Source organism: Artibeus jamaicensis, unplaced genomic scaffold (genome assembly GCF_021234435.1).
Source record: "Artibeus jamaicensis isolate MK-2021 breed Jamaican fruit bat unplaced genomic scaffold, CSHL_Jam_final scaffold_11, whole genome shotgun sequence".
Lineage (NCBI taxonomy): Eukaryota > Metazoa > Chordata > Mammalia > Chiroptera > Phyllostomidae > Artibeus > Artibeus jamaicensis.
This window is the reverse complement of record NW_026522027.1, coordinates 2378191-2403887: the sequence shown is the minus strand read 5'-3', so window position 1 is coordinate 2403887 and position 25697 is coordinate 2378191. Positions and strand designations below refer to the sequence as shown.

Sequence of the window (25697 nt, the reverse complement as noted above, 5' to 3'; positions counted from 1 at the left end):
TCCCAACCATAGGGATGCAGGGCAATGGAGAGACCTGAGGAAGAAACTTGTGGGAAGGATTCATGGTTATCTAGTCTCATCCCTCTCCATCTTGCAGACTTGCCCTTTCAGGACAGAGATTCAACCCACAGGTGGTGAGGCGGGAGCCATGTCATTGCCTACTTTTCTTCCCATGTGCTACTTGGGAGCAACGTTTTAGGAACTTCTCAGAAAGACCAGGCCCTCTGACTGGCAGTGGAAATTGTTGACAGGGAACTGAAAGAGTTACAGCTGGAGTCCAGGTTCCCATAAACACAGGATTGGACTTGGAGGCTTTATTTCTTCCCACCCAGAATGACATCCTTCAATTTTCTGAGAGAAATGAAGAGGAGCCAAGGTCATGAGTAGTTATGGAGCACTTCTGGCTGCCCCAGGGCCATGGAGGGAACACAGCAGCTGGGAGGACCCAGACCCTCCTTGGAGCCCAGGCCTGGCCTGCTGCTTCGGGTCCCAAGGAGTTTCCTATTTTCCAGAGCTGGTAGAATGAAGCCAAAAGAGTACCAGCAATCCTCACTAACTCTGCCTCTCATTCCACTTTCTCAGCACCTGTCAACCTTCCCATGACTCTCCTTCAACTGAGACACCATCAGGAAATGGCAAATATTTCTTACAATGGTAGAAAGTATTGGTTACAACCATTTCACAGAAACACAGGGCAAAGACTTGGGTATGCAGGGTGGGCTCAATCACTTCTGGGTCATCTGGTTACACATAGATAATTTTGATTGTTCTTATTTATGTTATAACAAATAAATGGCATTAAATGGTCTTTAGTAAAGCAAATTTATTCCGTATGAGCCCATCCTGATAGCTGTAATTCCTTGAGTGGCCATTCAGAAAGCCCTTGCCCAGGGTGGTACATGACTCACCTGATTATCAGAATAAGAACGATTAACCACATTTTAGAGAATTCAAACATCTTGCTCATCTGAGTATGTTTGCTTTGTTTGGTGGTTCCATCAGCATCTGTGCTGCATGCTTGACAGATTTGGACAAATCAGCATTAACCTTCTCCTAGATGAGGCTTTGCCACACGATTTCCTCTGAAGATTTCAGGATTTCTCCCAGCCCAATCCTGCATCAGGGGAAGCCTTTTTCAATGGCTGACATTTTTATCCAGAATCCACAGAACACAAGCTGCTTTTCATCACATACTGAATTTGTATTTAATGTTAAGGCATAAGGCCAGAACTAAAATCATGGTAATCTCATTCAAGGAAATCAATTTTCAAATTTGTGTTGAATTTGCTAACATGTTCTGTAAAAATTGACCAATTAACTTAGGAGGCAAAAGAAAGACTAGGAAACACTTTCTGGCCCAGGACAGCCAGCTCAGTTTACACCAAAAGACTCACCACTTCTAAGCCTTGACAGAGAAGCATCAGAGGAATCATAAACACTGATGACTTGCCAGTTAGCCTCCAGCCAAACCATTTAATAAGCTGTGAGTGACACCTTGAGTGATAGTTCCACAGGGTTCTAGGAATTTATTTTGGTGTAATGGGAAATTCATTTGATAAAATTCCAAGCCATTAGGGCAGAAAAGGAAAGAAGTTTTAACGTGAGACTCACAGACTGCCTCATACTTCACCAATGGAACCACTTAGAGCAACCAAACCGTTGACTCTCAGAAAGTGGTGGCTTGGATGGGTTTCTTAAGTGAGGTGTATATCATGTAACCAATAACTCAGGTAATGAGGTCATAGGCTTAGACCCTGTGAAAACAGAAGAAAGAACGCACATGTTAATTCACACAGCCACCCACAAACCAGTCCCTGAGTCTGTGAGACTGTCTTTTGGGAAGACATCTGGTTGCAAGGACTTTGTGCTGGCATGACATGTAACCATGGTGATTTGACAGATCCTTTGTGACTATTAATTAAGCATCTTTGATGATGTCACAAACCCAGTTTCAACTTGTAAATAAAAACAAGCTTTCAAGATAGTTAGCTGCACTAGTCTAAAGTCCACCACTGAGCATTGTGATTTTCCCTGAATCATGACTTTTCTCTTTAAGATCATCCTCTCTGTCATTAATGGGACCACATTAAGTCCAATTTTAATTTAGTTTGTTTGTTTGCATAAACACATCAAGAGCAGCCATGGATCATACATGGTCTTTAAGTCTGCCTTGCTGCAACTCACACGAAGAAGCTTTAGACTGACTGTTTAATTCTCCCTTCACTGCACAGACGTTGAGACACACACCTGCCGTCTGGCCTCACCTGTACCACCTGCTTCTTTCAAGTCCTTGAGGTTCCTATTGTGTCATAAGGTTCCTTGTAGCTATCTTTTAGGAGAGCACCTTTGTTCCTTCCCTGGAAAGACTGTCACAAACCATACAACCGACCAAGGTACCAGGCTTTTTCTCATGGTCTTTCGTTATCTTTGCAAGTCAATCACTGATCCTTGAGGCTTTCTGATGACATCCAGAGCCCAGACACACCTCCCTCAGGGATGACACTCCAGTTAAATTCTTGTTGGCAAAACCACTGATAATCACTGTATTTTATTGGTTTTATGCAACGAAACCTGGCATCATCCCTCATTCTTTAAGAATACTAGATTCTGGAGGGATCAGGTAGGGAGAAAACTATGAAGTATGAAGGAAAATCCCTGTCCTTCTAATATCCACTCAAATTCCATCTCTCTGGCTTATACCTCCCATTACTTAACATATACAATTTCTTTCCAGAACTTTGTCAAACTTTTGTAAACTTCTATATACCTTCTTCATTTCCATGTCCTATACTTCCCCGTGTTCACTTTCCTACATAGTGTGAAGTTTCAACTTTCCCTGGGAAACCTCAGTTTCTTTTCAGAGCAGAATCAGAGGAAAGTTCAAAACACAGAGTTCCCAGAAGAACAACACACAGGTAGGGGTATTCCCTTGCACTGGTACATTCACTGGCTTCCTGGCAGGGACATATCCTTTCAGGCCTGACCTCTTGGCAGACACAGGCTCTGGTGCCTCAGGCTGACATACTTATCAGCCCTGAATGACCCTTCCTGGGTCCTGGGTGGCAAAGACGTTCTCCCCAACCAATTACAGGTGACCTTTCCTAGGTCTTACTGGCTAAATAGATACAGAGGATTTCCAATCAGAAGTAGCAAAATTTAGACCAGTAAAATTCAAACCACATGCCCATAAAGTCAGAAAACAACTAGTTGAGGTTTCTTTTTTTCCAGTTTTAAAACTTTCACAGCCTTTTTATATACCTTTACAACTTTCCACAGACCTTCTACAACACTCACAAACTTTCTAAATACATTTACCCATTCATATTTAACCGTAATTCACTTTTTCATCCATGTTCTTTCCCACACTTGGAAGGACTATACTTAAAGTCAGTATCTGGCAGCTAAAAGTCCCTAGCTTTATAAGCACACACATCTTCCACTAAAACCCCCTAGATTTGCATCCCCTAGATCCTGCAGCTTTCTGAGGCTTAGACCTTGCAAACCCCCTATAATTCAGATGGTCACCTTTGGACCCCAGTTCATGGCCTTTAAAATCAGAGCCATCCAAATCAGAACCAGCTGCACTGAGAACCGAACCGGTGCCATGCCCACACAGCAGCTACATAAAGCACACAGTCCGAAGAGCATGCTTAGCCCACCAGTTTGCCCAGTTCCAAGATGGCAGCACCCATGCATGACCCATCATCCAAGATGGCAGCACCCATACATGCTGGTTCCTCCAAGATGTCAGAGCCCATGCATCACCCACACTCCACAGTGAAACACTCTTGTGACTCATCCTCCATTTTACCCAAAATGGTGGTGCACTCATGTAGTTTACTGTCTGAGCTGCAACATGCATGTGGGCTCTGCTCACAGAGCCTATGAGTTTCCTTTCTCCCCAAATCTGCTCCTCTACACCATTCTGGTGTTCTTGGTGACCGGTGCCCTGAACTGGGGTGCAGGGCAGTTTCCTGGGACCAGGAAGTCTCCACAGCTGTGCTCCAGGGGTTGGTCTGCCCTACAGGGCTGGACCCTGAGTACAGGTTCCCTCAAACTTTTCTGGGCTGCCAAATCTGTAAGCAAACAGACTGGGGTGACCTGGAAACAGCATATGAATAAAACTATTACCCACAACTCCATTATTTCAGTGCTCAGAAACAAATTTTCAGCAAAAACATCTCACTTGTCTGACGCCTTCCCAGGTCCATTTCCTTTTTACCTTCCAGGCATATTTAGGAGGCTAATGGTGCAGAGAAATTCTCAGAGGCTGGGAAATTCCACAGCCTCCCTCTCCCTCTCCTGAGGGGGTCTGTGTGCCACAGGCAATTACCACAGCCATGGGTGACAGAATGAAACAGAACCACTCTGGGTCCTGTTCCTCTGGGTTCTATTGTTCACCACCAAAAAACCGTGACTCCCAATGCAAGAGTCTTACGAAAAGGAAAGGAACTACTTATTCAAAAGGAAAGGAACTATTTATTCAAAGGTTACACAAGTTTATGTTTGGGACATTTAATCCATTCACATTTAAGGTTACTATTGATAGGTACTTATTCATTTTTCCCCTTTGTACCTGTGTTCCTTTCTCTCTCACTCTTTTTCTTCCTCTTCTTAAAGCAGTCCCTTGAGCATATCTTTCAGTGCTGGTTTGGTGGAGGTGTATTCTTTGAGCCTTCTTTTGTTGGAAAACTCCTTATTTTGCTAAACTTTTTAATTGAGAGGCTTGTTGGTAGAGTAGTCTTGGTTGCAGGGCTTTGCTTTTCATTACTTGGAAGTGGAAACTAATCAACAAAACAAACAAGCAAGCAAAATATAACCAGAGACATTGAAATAAAGAACAAACTGACAGTAATCAGAGGGGATGGGGGAGGGGATAATGGAGGAAAAAGGGGGAAGGGTTGTCAAGAAGCAAGTGTAAAGGACCCATGGACAAAGCCAAAGGGGGGGGTAGGATTGAGGGTGGGAAGTGGGGAGAGTGGTGGGGGGAAAATGGAGATAACTGTACTTGAACAACATTAAAAAAAGAAAAAGGTTATACAGGTTTAGAATAAAAAGCTCCTTTCCTTTTCATAAGACTCTGGCATTGGGAGTCACAGTTTTTCAGCAGTGGTCAATAGGACCCAGAGTGGTAGTGTTCCATTGTGACTAGTTTGTGACTAACAATTTGTAATTCTTAATTCCTTCACCTTATTCACTCAGCACCCTAAGGCCTCACCCCTTATTCTTTTGGTAACTATCAGTCTGATTTTTGTATTTTTAAGTCTATTTCTATTTTGTTTGCCTGTTTATTTTACTTAATCTGTTCTTTATTTTTATTTATTTAAAAGATCTTATTTATTTATATTTTTAGAGAGGGGAAGGGAGGGAGAAAGAGAGGGAGAGAAACATCAATGTGTGGTTGCCTCTTATGCACCCCCTACTGGGGACCTGGCATGTGCCCTGTCTGGAAATTGAACCAGTGATCCTTTGGTTAGAAGGCTGGCGCTCAATCCACTGAGCCACACCAGCCAGGGCTACTTTATCTGTTCTTAACTCTACAAAATTGAGTGTCACCCTCACTCAGAGTAAGCTTCTGTACGAATGTGAGAAATCTTCAATGTCTTAAAATTAGAGCATGCTCCCTACCACTTAGAAAATGTCATGCGGCAACATATATTTTTACCAGTCGAATCTGCCATGATTCACCTAGTAGGGTGAGACTTTCTTGAAACCAATAATGCCCAAATATCTTTTTCCAGAAGGTCAAAATGTATTTAGAAATATATACCCAGATGGCAAAAACATTCCAAAAGTGGGTGAATAAATTTGTCAGTCCTTTGCTAACATTCATTGGCAGCCCAACTGTTGAGATATCAGAAGCAATGATCCTTGCTTTACAAATGAAGCCTTTACAGAGCCAGGGGTTTGGCTCCCCGACGTCAATGTCCACCAAACCCATTTGCCTTGCTAGAACATCTTTTGTTCATTTAAAAAGGCTTATGGATAATACACTTCATGAAACCAAAATTTTTCTAGGCAAGCTTATATTTCTTTTTCTAGAATAGCTTATTTTATTAATTATGCTATTACATTTGTCCCATTTCCCCCCTTCATTCCCCTCCACCTTGCACACCCCCTCCCACCCATATTCCTCCTCTTTAGTTCATGTCCATGTGTCATAAGTTCTTTAGCTTCTACATTTCCCATACTACTCTTGCCCTCCCCATGTCTATTTTCTACCTACCATCTATGCTACTTATTCTCTGTACCTTCCCCCCTCCTTCCACTCCCCTGTTGCTAATCCTCCATGTGATCTCCATTTCTGTGGTTCTGTTCCTGTTCTAGTTGTTTGCTTTTGTTTTAGGCGTGGTTGTTAATAACCGTGAATTTGCTGTCTTTTTATTGTTCATATTTGTTATCTTCTTTTTCTTAGGTAAGTCCCTTTAACATTTCATATGATACGGGCTTGGTGATGATGAACTCCTTTAAGTTGACCTTATCTGGGAAAAACATTATCTGTCCTTCCGATTCTAAATGAAAGCTTTGCGGAATAGAGCAATCTTGGATGTACATCTTTGCCTTTTAAGACTTTGAATACTTCTTTTCAGTCCTTTCTTGACTATAAGCTTTTTTTTTTTTTGAGAATTCAGCTGATAGTCTTATGGGAACTCCTTTGCAGGTAACTGTGTCCTTTTCTCTTGCTGCTTTTAAGATTCTCTCCTTATATTTAATCTTGGCTAATGTAATTATGATGTGCCTTGGTGAGTGCTTCCTTGGGTCCAACTTCTTTAGGACTCTCTGAGCTTCCTGGGTGTCTATTTTTTTTGCCAGATTGGGGATGTTCTCCTTCACTACTTGTTCAAATAAGTGTTCAATTTCTTGCTCTTGCTCTTCTCTGTCCAGCACCCCTATGATTCAGATGCTAGAGTCATTAAAAAATTTTTTTTATTGATTATGCCATTACAGTTGTTCTATTCCCCCCTTATTCCCCTCCACCCTACCCTCCGTCCCCACCATTAACCCCCCTTTAGTTTATGACCATGTGTCTCAAGTTCTTTAGATTCTATATTTCCCATACTATTCTTGCCCCCATCTATTTTTTATCTACTGTCTATGCTACTTATTTTCTGTACCTTCTCCCCCCTTCTCCTCCTCCCACTCCCCCATTCCTAACCCTCCTTGAGATCTTCATTTCTATGTTTCCACTCCTGATCTAGCTGTCCTTTTAGTTTGCTTTCGTTTTAGGTGTTGTTGTTAATAACTGTAAGTTTGCTGTCCTTTCACTGTTCATGTTTTTTTTTTAACTTCTTTTTCTTAGATGAGTCCCTTTAACATTTCATATAATAAGGGCTTGGTGATGATGAACTCCTTGAATTTGATCTTATCTGAGAAGCACTTTATCTGTCCTTCCATTCTAAATGAAAGTTTTGCTGGATAGAGTAATCTTGGTTGTAGGTCTTTGGATTTCATGACTTGGAATACTTCTTTCCAGCTTCTTCTTGCCTGTAAGGTCTCTTTTGAGAAATCTGCTGACAGTCTGATGGGAACTCCTTTGTAGGTGACTGTCCCCTTAACTCTTGCTGCTTCTAGGATTCTCTCTTTCATTTTAATCTTGGCTAATGTAATTATGATGTGCCTTGGTGTGTTTCTTCTTGGGCCCAACTTCTTTAGGACTCTCTGAGCTTCCTAGATTTCCTGGAAGTCTATTTCCTTTGCCAGATTGGGGAAATTCTCCTTTATTATTTGTTCAAATAAGTTTTCCACTGGTGGCTGGTCCTTTCCCCCTTCTGGTACCCCTATAATTCGGATGTTGGAGCATTTACAGATGTCCTGGAGGTTTCTAAGCCTCTCCTCATTTTTTAAAATTCTTGCTTCTTCCGTCTTTTCTGTTTGGCCATTATTTGCTTTCTTCTGGTCCACTCCATTGATTTGAGTCCCAGTTTCCTTTTCATCGCTATTGGTTTCCTGTGCAATTCCATTCATTTCAATTAGTTTCGCCTTCATATGTTTGTCTAATTTGTGGCTATAATCAACCAGTTCTGTGAGGATCCTGATCACCAGTGTTTTAAACTGTGCATCTGAGAGTTTTGCTATTTCTTCATTGCTTAGATTTATAGGCTCTGGGGCTTTGAGATCTTCTTGAGCCATTTTTGGTCTGTTCGTGCCCGTTAAGTGTGAGGAGCAGAGCCTTGGACTCCTAGGTGGCTGGGTTGTGATGCTGTATGTGGGGGCGTGGTCAGAGCAGGGAAATGGCGACCCCTCTGCTGTTTCGCGCTGCTGGGTGAGGAGCAGAGTCTTAGGTGGTTCACCAGGGCGGGGCCTCTCAGGTCGCTGGCTTTGATGCTGTATGTGGAGGCGGGGTCAGAGCGGGAAAATGGTGGCACTCCCTGCTGCCACTTGCTGCTGGGGCCTGCTGGGTCCTGTCTAATCTCCCACTCCCTCGCTTGTCTATCTGTGCACGAATGTGCGGCCACAGTCAACCCGCAGCCCTACTCCCTCACTGTTTCCCCAAGGTCGCTTGCTGGGTCACTCACTAGGTCCAACCCTGCGCCTGGGTTCCGTGCGCCTGAGTCTGTCTGACCGAGTTTTTCTGTGCAACCCCATTCCACCAGCTGCTGCTTTCGCCCCTCTTACCAGTCAGGCTGAAGAATTTGTTGTTATCAGACTTCCGAAAAGTTCAATTTTCTGTGTATTGGCTGTGTTTTCTGTTGCTAATATTTAGTTGTCTCTAAACTTGGTTGTGTGAGAAAGCACGGCGTTTCCACCTATGCCTCCATCTTGGTGGAAGTCCCTGGAATTGTTTAAAGTTGTCCTAGAGATTCCTAAGTCTCTCCTCATTTTTTTTTGAATTCTTGTTTCTTCATTCTGTCCTGGTTGAATGTCTGTTTCTTCCTTCTACTCCAAATAGTTGATTTGAGCCCCAGTCTCCTTCCTGTCACTGTTGGCTCCCTGCATATTTTTCTTTATTTCATTTTGCATTTTCCCTCTATTTTGTGATCATACTCAATTATTTCTGTGAGCATCCTGATTACCAGTGTTTTGAACTGTGCATCTTCAGTGTTTAGTTCTATTTTTGGAGCTTTAATCTGTTCTTTCATTTGGGCCATATTTCATTATCTCAATAGGCCTGTTACCTTGTAAGGGGCAAAGCCTTAGGTATTTGCCAGGGCGGGCAACCCATGTGCTGCATTGGGGTGCTGTATGTTGGGGAGGGGTCAGAGAGGATACAGTGCTGATGTTTTGGCTTTCTGCCAGATTTCAGTCACTTCCCACATTACCCACAAGCAAATTGGGTCTTTCTGGTGCTGATTCCCTGGTGGGTGGGTTTGTGTGTGTTCTGGGACCTTGTGAGTCCTTCCAACAAACTCTCCTGTGAGGCTGGGAGGTTTTTCCTGCCACTGCAACCTCCACAGGTTTCTATAGCCAAATATTGTGAGGCATTATACTGGAACCCTGGGTTGCATGGGTTGTCTTGCTCCCCAGTTGTTCCTCCTCACTGATCTGTATGCAAATGTGCAACCACCAGCTGCTTTCTTGCCACACTTCCTCTCTGTTCCAGCTACCCATCTCCACCCCTCCTACCAGTCTGGATGAGTGTTTCTTCTTTAACTCCTTGGTCGTTGGACTTCCATACAGTTTGATTTTCTGGCAGTGTGGGTTTTTGTTTTTTAAACTTATTGTTGTCCTTTTGGTTGTACAAGGAGTCAATGTGTATCTATCTACACCCCCACCTTGGCCGGAAGTGCTGTATTTTCCCTTTCCTATCCCTTTGTAATGCAAACATCTGGTCTTCAAAATTTGTTGTCTAAAACATCTTTCTCTTTTTTAAAAAAAGATTTTATCTATTTATTTTTAGAGAGGAGAAGGGAAGTTGAAAGAATGAGAGAACATCAATATGTGGTTGCACCTCAGGGGCCCCCTACTGGGGACCTGGCCTTCAACTGAGCCATGTTCCCTAGGTTGGGAATGCAACCAGCAACCCTTTGGTTTTCAGGATGGCACACAATCCACTGAGCCACACCAGCCAGGGCTGGGGCATCTTTTAAAATACAAATTTTGGGGAAGCAAATCTTATCAAAAGATGAAAAATCTTAGCTATATCTGAGTAAATTAATTTAATTTATATCAGCTATTTCTTTATAAATGAATAAATTTTAATAAAACTTACTGAGTATCTAAATATTTTGAAAGAATATAAAATACTAAAACATTGATTGCCTGACAAATCTTAAGTTTGCCTGCTTTTGGTTCTTTGTCGAAGAAAGGCTGTATAGTGAATGTGAAACTCTTGATAAATATCTTGTCCTTTGTTGGAAGTGTGTTTCCTCAGAGTGAAAGTGTGTGTTTGCCAATAGAGAAACCTGTTTCTAAAGGTCATGAAATGTGTTCATAAGAGTGTCAGTCTCTGAAATGCTGGTTGTTTATTTTTTATTTTTTGGTTATCATTGGAAATTGAAGTTCCTAAAAATTAAAAATTCAAATTAAGTTGGAAAGAAATTGTATGGTTTTGATAAAGGAAGGTATAAAAAAAAGACAATTGTGGTTTCATGCTTCAAAAGACAGGAAAGCCATTCAAGTAGAGATGCCAAAGCAAATGTTTCATAAATAAGTGTTTGCTCAGCATCTTCCTCCTGGAAGGTGGAGGTCCCCCACCCAAATTCTTTCTAGGCAGATAAGGGGGAGGTCAAGGGGGTTTATTCCTGAGCTTTTTGTTTCCCGGTAGTGAGACTAGAAGCAATATCCTAACGGGCAAACCTGGGACAGCATCTCTGTTTCCCTTCACAGTGGAGCCACGGCTCTGAGGCTGGTTTAACAAGTCTCACCGAAAGCTCAGTTCTACTACACCTAGTCATTTAAATAAAGTCTCTGAGTACTTAAAACATTGCTGTAACAATGTTCTATCCATCTAAGTGTACTGACTATTAACTTCTTATCACAGAAAAAACTAAAAGATACATTTGAATGTGCTAATGAAAATGTTCCATGCTTTGCAATGAGATACCACTTCACATTGGTCATAATGGGCATCATAAACAAATCAACAAACAGTAAGTGCTGGCAAGGTTGTGGAGAAAAGGGAAGCCTAGTGTACTGTTGGTGGGAATGCAGACTGGAAAACAGTATGCAATTTCACCAAAAAACTAAAAATGGAACTGCCTTTTGACCTGGCAATTCCACTGCTGGGATTATATCCTAAGAACCTGGAAACACCATTTCAGAAGAACTATGCACCCCAATGTTCATAGCAGTGTTATTTACAATAGCCAAGTGCTGGAAGCCACCTAAGTGAATCAGTAAATGAGCAGATCAAAAAACTATGGTAACTTTACACAATGGAATTCTACACAGCAGAAAGAAAAAAGGAGCTCCTACCTTTCCCAACAGCATGGATGGAACTGGAGAGCATCATGCTAAGTGAAATAAGCCAGGTGGTAAAAGACAAATACTTATGATCTCACCTATGAGCGGAACCTAATCTACAAAACAAACAAGCAAATAAAATATAACCAGACACATGGAAATAAAGAACAAACTGACAGTGACCAGAGAGAAGAGGGAGATAACAGGAGAAAGAAGGGGAAGGTTCCAGTTGAGGAAGATATATAAAGGACCCATGGACAAGGACAGTGGGGTGGGGGAAGATTGAATGTGGGAGAGGAGGGTGGGGAGGGCAGAGGAGAGTGATGGGAGAAAAAGGAGGACAACTGTAATTGAACAATAGTAATAAAAAATAGTTAGATTTGACATGATAAAATAAAACAGTCTATCCACAAAAAAATAAAAACAAAAACAAAAAAAAGGGAAGTAAAAACCAAGTTCTGTGTTTTACTGTCCACAACTTCCCTCTGGTGAGGGTCTTAGTAACTGGAAAGCAATTTGACAAGTGTATTGTGTTATTAACCACAGTTGTTCAGGAAGAACTAGGAGTCCTGTGACCCTGGCTTGTGTGTCAGATTAGTGCTTATGCTATCAGTGCTTATTGTTTTTTGCTTACTTGTTGTGTTTTTACATATCCCTGATTTTAATTAGTATTTGCTGAGCTTGTTGCCTTCCTAAAGGACTCCAGTTATGCCTCTATTGTTGAGGAACTGGTGTAGGGGCATGTCTCACAGAAAGAGGTGCTTGCTTCATTTCAGTATCACCCAAGCACTTTCATCTTTAACTTAATTTAGTTCCAAAAATGGGTACAACACATATGGTCCAAAAGGATACTGAAGAGACTCACAGAACAAGTGAGTTTATAAGGGCTCATACAAACATGGGAATGGTACTAAAACATTTTCATCACCCCAGATAAAACCCTGTACACTCTTACAGGTTGCTCCCCATTCTCCCATCCCCCAACTACTGGGAATTACCAATCTGAAGTCTGTCTTCCTTTCCCCTGTATCCACTGCCCATGTACCCTGCCAGCTTGCACATCTGGTGCTCCCTCTTGTTCCGATGTCAGTGTGCTAATCCGAGTCTTCAAGAGCCTTATCTTTTCCCTCAGTTTTGTGTCTCACCCTCACACCCATCCTAGTCTGGGAGGATGGCAGCCCCACTTCACCACACCATCCAGTGGCTCCTCCCTCAACTGGTAGGTCAGCCCTTCACTCATATTCTTCCTGAATATTTAAGAAAACCCCTCCTGCATGGTACTTCCAGGTGCATATAATGCCAACTCCCCGCCCCCCTCACCGCCCCAAACTTCCCAGGCTTTGTAATTTCTTATCCTGACTTTGAGCAGATCCCATCTCTCCATGGCCCCACTCTAGCTCACCTTTGCTTACCCACAATTCCCCTGTGACCAAGACTCCAAGGATTTTAGCCAAATACCCCAGAGGTCACAAGGAGCAGGACAGGAATAGTACCAGACGAGAGATTTATTTCTCACTTCTCAGGTTCTGATTGAGAACTCTTTTAGGACCTGCATGTGGAACTTGTTAAAACAACAAAGAAAATAAAGAATGGGGAAAATGATGTCTGCCCTGAGCTCCAGGTCACAGGGGGACCAAAACAGGGTCAAGTGCAGGCCTTCAGGTGGCTGACGTGACAGGGACTTGCTTGTTTGCTAGACAAATGGAACGTCATGGCAGAGTATCTTCTATAATCTCTGTGTTCTTGTTCTTTGAAGGTGCAGTGAAAATGTATGTGGAATGAGAACACTGATCATGGTTGGGCTGCTGCAGAGGTGTGCCTTTTTACACTTGCATGTCTTCTCAGGTTCCAGGACAAAACCACTCAGAGGCAACCTGGACCCCAGAGGGACCTGGAAAGTCACGTCATCTTCTGCTGTGGAATCCGAGTCAGAAGAGAAGCAGGAAAATTTAAGATGTATGTATGTATGTATGTTTTTTAGAGAGAGGGGGTGGGAGAGAGAAAGAAAGGGAGAGAAACATCTAAGTGTGGTTGCCTCTCATGCACCCCCTACTGGGGATCTGGCCTGCAACCCAGGCATGTGGTCCGACTGGGAATCAAACTGGCAACACTTTGGAGAAGCAGGAAAATTTTAAAAGTTTATTTGGAGAATTGTAGCCAGATAAAAAAAAGAAATTGGAAGCTTTGAGAATATGATAAGGATTGACTCCGTGAGGAAGATGACAGGATCAGTTAATTACAGGCTGGAGATGTAGGTGATGTCAAAGTAATGCATGAAACAGAAACTTTAAAGAGGAAAGAAAGACTTTATTCAGGACCATGCAGCAGGGCAGTGCAACTGAGCTCAACACTCCTGAACAAAAGGCTGGAGAGATGTTAAGATCAGCAGAAGGAATCATAGGCATCTGTGTTTGCTTTTCATATACACACACAGTAAAATTTTTCATCAAATTCCTACAGGAAGTTGTTTTACATCTTGTTTTATGTTTTCACCTGAAAAGCAATTTTATTTTTGTTTAACCTTAAACTTGTCAATCATTTCTTTCCTTGAACTGCTTTATCTTGTTTGATACCCAGCTACACTCACTGGAAACTGAGTAAAAACTACTTAGTGATTCCACCTGGAAGTTATAACCATACAACTAAGGTGTTTTGAATGAAAGCCTATCCAGATGCCAGATAAACTTTAGGAAGTATTATTTTCTCTTCTTTTACGGAAACTCTCTTCCCTGGTACAGTTTGGATAAGGGCCAGAAATCTAATTCCTTAAACGAGACAAAATATTACAAGCTTCCCGACTACCTCTCTAAATAAGAAATCTTTCTTTCACATACAAAAATGTCCTCAACTCTACAGTGACTTGTAATTTAATGGTTTTTCTCTTACTGCTTCACTTCAAACAGTGACCTATACATTTGTTTAAGCCATATTAAATTTCTTTCTGGTTTCTTCAGAACGAAAAAAAATCAAATGTGTCAGAGATATTACTAAAAATATTTCACCTATCAAATATATGGCCTGTGCATTGAAACATATAGAACATTTTCCAATTAATTTTCAAATCTTAGAGAACCTCTATTTTATAAAATATAAACTTTTAAATAATTTATCTTTGAAATATTATAATCTTTGAATGAATGCTTTAATGAAAACTGATTCACAAATTTATATTACCATATGGTCAAGTTTTAACGAGTCTTCTAAATATGTTCTGTATCAGTTTTCTTGATTATTAGATGTCAATAATATGGAAATATTTTTGATATAACAGGACATTTAATTACATCAGTTTCTCTTCAACACGCAAGTCGCTTGGTGATGATGATTATACTGGCCGTTTCCATGGGTTGCCAGCAGGCTCTTCCACTAAAGGCTCCCATGGTTTCCATTGTATTATTTTTCTCACCAGACTTACTTCATTTTAATCCTGAAGAATCACCTCTTCTATTTGGCCACCCTGAAGTTGGTCTTCTAATTTTTTAACATCTGGTTCCGCTTTAACCATATCCAGCTTCTCATTTGTAATCTGTTTTGTGTACTTTCTTTTTTTTTAATTGATTATGCTGTTACAGTTGTTCTATTCCCCCCTTCATTCCCCTCCACCCTACCCCCCCGTCCCCACCATTAACCCCCCTTTAGTTTATGACCGTGTGTCTCAAGTTCTTTAGATTCTATATTTCCCATACTATTCTTGCCCCCCCCATCTATTTTCTATCTACTGTCTATGCTACTTATTTTCTGTACCTTCTCCCCCCTTCTCCTCCTCCCACTCCCCTGTTCCTAACCCTCCTTGAGATCTTCATTTCTATGTTTCCACTCCTGATCTAGCTGTCCTCTTAGTTTGCTTTTGTTTTAGGTGTGGCTGTTAATAACTGTGAGTTTGTTGTCCTTTCACTGTTCATGTTTCTTTAACTTCTTTTTCTTAGATAAGTTCCTTTAACATTTCATATAATAAGGGCTTGGTGATGATGAACTCCTTGAATTTGATCTTATCTGAGAAGCACTTTATCTGTCCTTCCATTCTAATTGAAAGCTTTGCTGGATAGAGCAATCTTGGTTGTAGGTCTTTGGATTTCATGACTTGGAATACCTCTTTCCAGCCCCTTCTTGCCTGCAAGGTCTCTTTTGAGAAATCAGCTGACAGTCTGATGGGAACTCCTTTGTAGGTGACTGTCTCCTTAGCTCTTGCTGCTTCTAGGATTCTCTCCTTCATTTTAATCTTGGCTAATGTAATGATGATGTGCCTTGGTGTGTTTCTTCTTGGGCCCAACTTCTTTGGGACTCTCTGAGCTTCCTGGATTTCCTGGAAATCTATTTCCTTTGCCAGATTGGGGAAATTCTCCTTTATTATTTGTTCAAATAAGTTTTCCACTTGTGGCTGTTCCTTTCCCCCTTCTGGTACCCCTATAATTCAGATGTTGGAGCATTTACAGGTGTCCTGGAGGTTCCTAAGACTTTCCTCATTTCTTTGAATTCTTGCTTCTTGACTCTTTTCTGTTTGGCCATTATTTGTTTTCTTCTGGTCCACTCCATTGATTTGAGTCCCAGTTTCCTTTTCATCGCTATTGGTTTCCTGTGCAATTCCATTCATTTCAATTAGTTTCGCCTTCATATGTTTGTCTAATTTGTGGGTATAATCAACCAGTTCTGTGAGGATCCTGATCACCAGTGTTTTAAACTGTGCATCTGAGAGTTTTGCTATTTCTTCATCGCTTAGATTTATAGGCTCTGGGGCTTTGAGATCTTCTTGAGCCATTTTTGGTCTGTGCGCGCCCTTTAAGTGTGAGGAGTGGAGCCTTGGACTCCCAGGTGGCTGGGTTGTGATGCTGTATGTGGGGGTGTGGTCAGAGCGGGGAAATGGTGGCACCCTCTGCTGTTTTGCACCGGTGGGTGAGGAGCAGAGCCTTAGGTGGTTCACCAGGGCCGGGCCACTCAGAGTCACTGGGTTATGACGCTATATGTGGAGGTGGGGTCAGAGCAGGGAAATGGTGGTGCCCTCCCTGCCGCTTGCCTTGGGGACCAGCTGGGTCCCGGTCCAATCGCCCACTCCCTTGCTTGTCTATCCACGCACAAATGCGTGACCACAGTCAACCCTCAGCCCTGCTCTCTTGCTGTTTCCCCGAGGTCGCTTGCTCGGTCGCTTGCTAGGTCCAACCCTGCACCTGGATTCCGCGCGCCTGAGTCCATCTGACCGAGTTTTCGTGTGCAACCCCGCTCTACCAGCTGCTGGTTTCGCCCCTTATCGGTCAGACTGAAGAATTTGTTGTTAACAGAGTTCCGAAAAGTTCAATTTTCTGTGTTCTGGCTGTATTTTCTGTTGCTAATATTTAATTGTCTCTAAACTTGGTTGTGTGAGAAGTCACGGATATCCACCTATGCCTCCATCTTGGTGGAAGTCCTCTGTTTTGTGTACTTTCTATATGCTGCATTTTTAGGGACTTGCTCAAGAACATCAAGAATTTTTGTGTACACCGGGGAAGAAAGATGGCAATGGAGTAGGAAGGAGCATATTCCAGCTCCCATACACATGGGTGAAAATCCCGGCCAAGCTACTGAGAAACAGTTCAATCAACTAACAGATCCACAGCATTTATGAAGTTGGGAGAGCAGCAATTGTGACGGACATTGAGGGTCGGGTCAGCAGCAGGTCAGTGGCGTATGGGGGAGTTGAGTGGAGACAGGAGCGAAGGTGGGGCCTGCAGGCAGATGGCCCCAGTGCTACTGCCGTGGAGGAGGTTCTGGGACTGGCACCGGAGGCATCCTCCTGGGGAGGAGGAGGATCCCAGTCTGGTAGCCCGGCTGGTGAGTGCTGGCAACTCAGCCCACAGAGAGGTACTGCTGCAACCAGAAAAACTGCTTTGGACAGTTTAAAACCAAAAAGGGAAGTTTTTGTGTTTTGTTTTTGTTCTTTTAGTAATCATATACTTTAAATTTTATTATTGCTTTATCTTTCAATACTTTGATCCTCTCCTTTCTTTTTTCCTGTTTTAGTCCTTTTTCCCTTCTTCCCAAACTTAACGCTTTTTTCTGTCTTCTCCTGCCTTTTTTTTGGCGCTGTTTTCTTTTGTTTGTTTTTTGCTTTGTTTTCTTTTACCCAAAAGAGACACAAACAACTGGGAACTGCGAAAAGACCAGAGTGGGACCCAAAGAAGGGTCAGAGAGACAAAGTTCACTTTGCTGTAGCAGAGAAGCCACAAGTTGCTGCATACTTGTGTTTTTTCATTATTCTCACTTCTTTAATATTCTAATAGTATCTTTGTATTCCTCCTCCGTCTGTATAGGCTTCTTAGTCTTGGCTGGTTTTATTGTATTATTAGACAGGTTTTCTCTGTTCTTTCCTCCACAATGTATTTCTAATTTTCTATACCTCACGCCTCTTGTTTTCCGTTAGCACACTACCCAAAGCTCTATACCCCCTATTCAGACAGATCTCATAGAGTCTGTCATATGATTGTTGTTCTAAAACTATTGTAAATAATAGCTGTTCTATATAACTGTAAATACTTCACAACAAATCTCCCAGGTCTTAGCCCACTTTACAAGTTCCTGAATTCTCTTCCTGGAGTAATTAACTCTATTTGCTCACACACTACACCTATTTACTATTCCTTACTCTCACCTTACCTCAAAATCTGAACATCTGCAACTGTTGTAGACGATCGGTGGGTAAATACACACTCTCGGAGTCCGGAACCGAATTGATAAAAATTTCAATGGCCAAAGATTTTCCTGCGCAGGGGCGAACTTCCTCAACTGTGACTGGAGTCACGTAGCTACTCAGAGCTACAAAATGGAAGTCGCGCCTGGCTTACAGACTACTGGGTATTTATATTTTCTAGCAAGCAAGCAAAGGCATACAGAAGCAGAGGTGGCGGTTAGCTATTGGCTTATTTAAAAATGGCGAGGGTCCCTGATTGGTGGGTGCTGCTGCTGGCGGGCACTTTCTGGAGGGCCCGGGTTAGTTACCTTATTTGGCTAGAATTTTAAACCCAATTGTTCCCGGATGTTTGTTCATTACCCTGTTCCAGGAACTGCAGATTTGGGTTGGGTAATGCCGTAGCTGTAATTTTCCTAGCTGGGTATAACACAACCTCACTGCTTTCTAGTTCCAACTCACAAGCCTTCCCTCCCCAACAAGAGGCTTATCTTTTGTCCATCTTTTCGTAAAAGTGGCAAGTTGGGTTGAAGATTACAGTTAACACTATGTATAGCCTAAAGATCATCTACCTCTTCTCTACCGGCTGTGACTGTAAATATCATAAGATACTCTCCAGCTGTCATAAACCATTTTGCCTCCCCCTCCAACTGATTACACATACACACACACACACACACACACACACACAAGAGTAGGTGGAAGCGGAGAACATCAAGATACCTGCAGGAGTCTGCACCACTGAAATTCACAGGTGTTCTACCATAGAAGTTCACACCATAAACCCGGGGAGTCAGAACAGACCAATTTTAGAAGCTGAGGCTAACAAGAAGAGTCTCACAAACAATGGGAAGACAAAGAAACAGTTCCCTAATGAAAGAAAAGGCGGAAGCCTCAGAAAGAACGTTAGATGAAATAGAGGCAAGTCAACTATCAGATATTGAATTCAAAGCACTGGTTATCAGGAAGTTAAAAGAGCTCACAATGAGCTACCAGAAACTACAGGGGAGCTACAATAAACTCACTGCAAACTATATCAACATGAAAAAGGAAATAGAAACTATCAGCAAGGGACAAGAGGAAATGAAGAATACAATTTCCAAATTGAAGAACAAAGTAGAAAATATCAAAAGTAAAATCGATGAGGCAGAAGATTGGATTAGCGAGTTGAAGGACAAAGTAGAAAACATCTCACAGAAAGAGCAAGAAAATGAAAAGAGGCTCAGAAAGAATAAAGAGGGATTAAGAGAAATGCAAGACAATATGAAACGTAATAATATCCGAATAATAGGAATACCAGAAGGAGAAGAAGAAGAACAATGGATAGAAAACCTATTTAAAAGAGGAATGGGAGAAAATTGCCCTAATTTGATGAGAGAAAAAGTCACACAAATCCAGGAATCACAAAGAGTCCCAATCAAGAGGAACCCAAAGAGGCCCACTTCAAGACACATCATCATTAAAATGGCAAAATTCCAAGACAAAGAGAGAATCTTAAATGCAGCAAGGGAGAAAAAAGAAGTAACATACAAGGGAGCCCCAATAAGGTTAGCTACTGACTTCTCAATGGGAACACTCCAAGCAAGAAGAGAATGGCAAGAAATATTTCAAGTAATGAGAACCAGAGGCCTACAACCAAGGCTACTTTACCCAGCAAGGCTCTCAATCAAGATAGAAAGCCAAATAAAGAGCTTCCAAGACAAAAGAAGTCTAAAAGATTATGCCTCCACCAAACCAGCCCTACAAGAAATACTAAAAGGACTGCTTTCAGGAATAAAAGGAAAAGAGAGAGACAAAGAGGAACACAAATACAAAAATTTCAATGAATAAGTACCTATCAATAATAACCTTAAACATAAATGGATTAAATGCTCCAATCAAAAGACACAGAATAGCTCAATGGATAAGAAAGAATGACCCTCACATATGCTTCCTACAAGAGACCCACCTCAGGACAAAAGACCATTACAGACTAAAAGTGAAAGGCTGGAAACAAATTTTCCAAGCAAATGGACAAGAAAAAAAAAGCTGGGGTAGCAATTCTCATATCAGATAAAATAGACTTCAAAAACAAAAGGGCCATAAAGAGAGACCCAGAAGGTCACTTCATAATACTCAAGGGAAGAATCCACCAAGAAGACATTAACATCATAAATATATATGCACCCAACATAGGAGCACCCAAATATATAAAGAAAATTTTAGATGACTTCAAGAAAGATATTGACAGCAACACAATTATATTTGGGGATTTTAACACCCCACTATCAAAAATGGACAGATCTTCCAAACAAAATATCAACAAAGATATTGCAGCATTATACAACACCCTAGATGAAATGGACTTAACTGATATATATAGAGCCCTTCATCCCAAAGAAGCTAAATACACATTCTTTTCAAATGCACATGGAGCATTGTCAAGGATAAACCACATGACAGGACACAAAACAAGCCTCAACAAATTCAAGAAAATTGAAATCATACCAAGCATTTTCTCTGACCACAAGGGACTGAAATTGGAAACCAACCCCAAAGGAAAAAACCCAAAACACGCCAAATCATAGAGGCTGAATGGTATGCTATTAAACAATGAATGGGTCAAGAATGAAATCAGGGAAGAAGTCAAAAAGTTTCTGGAAACAAATGAAAACAAATTCACAACAACCCAAAACTTATGGGACGCAGCAAAGGCAGTCCCGAGAGGGAAGTTTATAGCAATACAGGCCTACCTAAAACAGGTAGAAACATTTCAAGCAAACAACCTAACCCTACACCTGCAAGAACTTGAGGAACAACAACAAAGACGGCCCAGAGCAAGTAGAAGGAAGGAAATAACCAAGATCAGAGCAGAATTAAATGACATAGAGACTAAAAGCACAATTCTAAGTATCAGTGAATTCAGAAGTTGGTTCTTTGAAAAGATAAACAAAATAGACAAGCCTTTAAATAGGCTCATCAAGAAAAAAAGAGAGAGGACACAAATAAACACAATCAGAAATGAAAGAGGAGATATTACAACTGACACCACAGAAATAGAAGGGATTGTAAGAAATTACTATGAAGAACTGTATGCCAAGAAATTTGAAAACCTAGGGGGAAATGGACACATTTCTAGAAAAATATAATCTTCCAAAACTCAATAAAAAAGAAGCAGAAAATCTGAACACACCAATAACAGCAAAATAAATTGAAGCAGTAATAAAAAAAACTCCCATCACACAAAAGCCCTGGACCAGATGGTTTCACAGGAGAATTCTACAAAGCATTTAAGGAAGAGCTAACCCCTATTCTCCACAGACTATTCCAAAAAATCCAGAAGGATGGAAAACTCCCAAATTCTTTTTATGAAGCCAGCATCATCTTAATTCCAAAACCAGACAGAGACACAACAAAGAGAACTTCAGGCCAATATTGCTGATGAACATAGATGCTAAAATCCTCAACAAAATATTGGCAAATCGCATCCAACAATATATCAAAAAGATCATACACCATGACCAAGTGGGATTCATCCCAGGGATGCAAGGATGGTTCAATATTCACAAATCAGTAAATGTGATACATCACATAAACAAAAGCAAAGACAAAAACCACATGATCATATCAATAGATGAGGAAAAAGCTTTTGATAAGATACAACACCCATTTATGATAAAAACACTCAGCAAAGTGGGAATAGAGGGAGCATTCCTCAATATAATAAAGGCCATATATGAGAGACCTACAGCCAATATCACACTCAATGGCCAAAAATTAAAAGCTTTTTCACTAAGATCAGGAACAAGACAAGGATGTCCACTTTAACCACTTCTATTCAATATAGTTTTGGAAGTTTTGGCCACAGCGATCAGGCAAGAAAAGGAAATAAAAGGCATCCAAATAGGAAAGGAGGAAACGAAACTGTCACTGTTTGCAGATGACATGATAGTATACATGGAAAATCCTATAGACTCTACCAAAAAACTGCTCAAACTAATTAATGAATTTGGCAAAACAGTGGGTTACAAAGTCAATATCCAGAAATTGAAGGCACTTTTGTATACCAACAATGAATGAGCAGAAGCAGAAATCAAGGAAAAAATCCCATTCGATATAGCAAAAACAGAAATAAAATATCTGGGAATAAGCCTAACTAAGGAGGTAAAAGACCTGTATGCAAAAAACTACACAGCACTGAAGAAACAAATCAGGGAAGACACAAACAAATGGAAACATATACCTTGTCCATGGATTGGAAGGATTAACATCATCAAAATGTCCATACTACCCAAAGCAATTTACAGATTCAATGCAATACCTACTAAAGTACCAATAACATATTTCACAGACATGGAACAAACACTTCAAAAATTTATATGGAACCATAAACGACCCCGAATAGCAGCTGCACTTTTGAGAAAGCAGAACAAAGTAGGAGGGATCGCAATACCTGATATCAAACTGTATTACAAAGCCACTGTAATCAAAACAGCCTGGTACTGGCATAAAAACAGGCACATAAACCAATGGAACAGAACAGAGAGCCAAGAAATAAACCCAACTCTCTATAGTCAATTAATATTTGACAAAGGGGGCAGTAACATAAAATGGAGTAATGATAGCCTCTTCAACAAATGGTGTTGGGAGAACTGGACAGCTACATGCAAAAAATGAAACTTGAGCACAGACTTACACCATACACCAAAATAAATTCAAGGTGGATAAAAGACTTAAATATAAGCCGTGACACCATTAAAGTCCTAGAGGAGAACATTGGCAGGAAAATCTCAGATATTTCACGCAGCAACATTTTTACGGATATGTGCCCTAGAGCAAGGAATATAAAGGAAAGAATAAACAAATGAGATCTCATCAAAACAAAAAGCTTCTGTGTGGCTAAAGAAAACAGTATTAAATTAAAAAGACTACCAAGTGTATGGGAAAACATATTTGCCAATGATACCTCAGACAAAGGTTTAATCTCCAAAATATACAAAGAACTTACACGACTCCATTCTAAGAAGACAACTAACCCAATTAAAAAATGGGAAAAGGACTTGAACAGACACTTCTCCAAGGAGGACATACAGAAGATTCAGGGACACATGAAAAGATGCTCAATATCACTAGCTATCAGACAGATGCAAATTAAAACCATAGTGAGATACCACTTTACACCGATTAGAATGGCCATCATAAACAAAGCAACAAACAACAAATGTTGGAGAGGTTGTGGGGAAAAGGGGACCGTAGTTCACTATTGGTGGGATTGCAGACTGGTACAACCATTATGGAAGACAGTATGGAATTTTCTCAGAAAAACTAAAAATGGACCTGCCTTTTGACTCAGCAATTCCACTGCTGGGATTATATCCTAAGAACCCTAAAACACCAATCAAAAAACCTATGAACCCCAATGTTCATAGCAGCACAATTTACAATAGCCAAGAGTTGGAAGCAACCTAGGAGCCCATCAGTAAATGAATGGATCAAAAAATTATGGTATATATAAACAATTTAATTCTATGCAGCAGGGAGAAAGAAGGAGCTCCTACCCTTTGCAACAGCATGGGTGGAACTGGAAAGCATTACGCTGAGTGAAATAAGCCAAGTGTTGGAAGACAAATACCATATGATCTCACCTTTAACAGGAAGCTAAATAACAAAAACAAGCAAGTAAAATAAAAACAAAGGCACTGAAATAGAGAACAGGGGGACAGCGACCAGAGGGGAGAGGAAAGGGAATTTAAGGGGAAAAAGGGGAGGGATTTGGAGGAACAAGTATAAAGGACACAGGGACAATAACTAAGGGGGGTGGAAATGGGAGGGAGGTGGGGAGCAAGGGGCGGGGTGGGCTGGGATGGGAGAAATAGACAGAAAACTGTACTTGAAAAATAATTAAATAATAAAAAAGAATTTTTGTGTACAATATTCTGAGCTTTCTGTGCAGACTCTAACATACTGCCAACCCCACAAGGCCAGTGTTCTTTAGTAAGTATGCCATGACCTACATCTTGGCTTTAAAGGTCCCCACTCAAGTGATGCTTTTACCCTCCCTCAGAGACGATGACACAGGGACACCATAAGGACTAAACTACAGAGGGATGGATGGGCCCAAGCCCTTAAGACAGATATTCTCTGGGTTATAACATTGGCAATACGCTTTTTAAAAAACTCTTTTAAAAATTAATTTATTTATCTTTAGAGGGGAAGGAAAGGAGAGAGGGAGAGAAATATCAATGTATGGTTGCCTCTCATGTGTCCCCTGATGGGAACTGGCTTGCAACCCAGGCATGTGCCCTGACTGGGAATTGAACCACAATCCTTCGATTCGCAGGCCCGTGCTCAATCCACTGAGCTACACCAGCCAAGGCTGGCAATAAGCTTTTAAGACTTATGTATATTACAAAAAGGCAGGGAAAGAATCTGCAATTACAAATTACAATAACATATCTATATTAAATGCTCTGTAAAGTGGAAGTCAGAGAATTGTAATAAAAATGTCTCTAAAGGTTAGTGATTGTGAGTTAATATTAAGGACTCCAGGTTATAAGAAAAGTGTTTTCTGCACAGTGGAGGGAAACACAACTAAATCCCAGCCAAGATCCAGACTGAATCTCCATTAGTTCCTGCATACTGTTTTTGTTCAATAGACAATGTGTAAGCAGAGTGCTGTGCCTCTTCTCTGGCCCCAGATGACCTCCAGTATGACCCCTGACCTGTTCCCACAGACCTCTGCAGTGCCAGCACAGGGAAGCACTTCCCAGACCATCTGTCCTATAACCTCACTATCAGGTAGAATTTTTCTCTCATGAGCTTGTATTGATCCTTTCCTAGAACTTTCTTTGACTTCAAAAAATATCAGGTTTCCTCCTCATGTAAACTTTCATGTATGTTAAGGAAGGCAGGCTTATCACCTCTGTTTATCTCTGGGGCCAAGGGAACTTTACAGTAAGGTAGAAAGCATTTACCTCTTCTTAAATAATTAATTAGGCAATAAAGGTGGCCTACCCCAGTCTTTGTGACATTGGACCTGGAAAAGTTCCATCTGAAATATTTCTCACTCTCAACAAAACTATATTTTCTGCCTGTGGATTGAATGTTCTCATGAATTTAATCTCTAAAGAGAAGTGGTTATGGTTTTAACAAAAGGAAGGGGCTGTAAGAATAGAAAAAAATGACTCAACAAGGTAAAGGCCATACTTGAAAACCCACTGCTAACACATTACTCCATGGAGAAACACAAAAAACATTATTAAGGTTGTGAACAAGACAAAGGTGTTGCTTTCTCCATATACTGAACATTGGACCAAAAATTTGGTCAGAACAATTAGGCAAGAAAATGAAATAATAGGTATTCAAATTGGAAAGGAAGAAGAAACATGATCTCTGTTAATGGACAACAGAATCTTGTATGTAGAACACCCTAAAGATTCTGCCTCCCACACAAAGAAAAATTGTTAGAACTAATAAATAAGGCCTATTTGTAGGAGACATAATCAACACTCAGCATTACCTCCATTTCTTTGCAACAACAATGAACAATCCCAAAACTGAGTTAAGAAAATAATTTCATTTATAACAGCAATAGAAAGAATAGAACACTTAGGAATAAACTTAACAAAAGAGGTGGAAGGTGTATTATATACAGACAACTACCACGTATTTCTGAATGGAAGTAGAAAAGAAACAAATAAATGGAAAGACACCTATGTTC

At 40.9% G+C, this 25697-nt stretch overlaps 1 pseudogene; it reads right to left on the bottom strand.

Annotated features, from left to right (window-relative positions):
* Positions 1-14668: 14668 nt before the first annotated feature.
* On the bottom strand, positions 14669-23984 carry LOC119054394 (NADH dehydrogenase [ubiquinone] 1 alpha subcomplex subunit 5-like; annotated as a pseudogene).
* Between the last annotated feature and the right edge of the window lie 1713 nt (positions 23985-25697).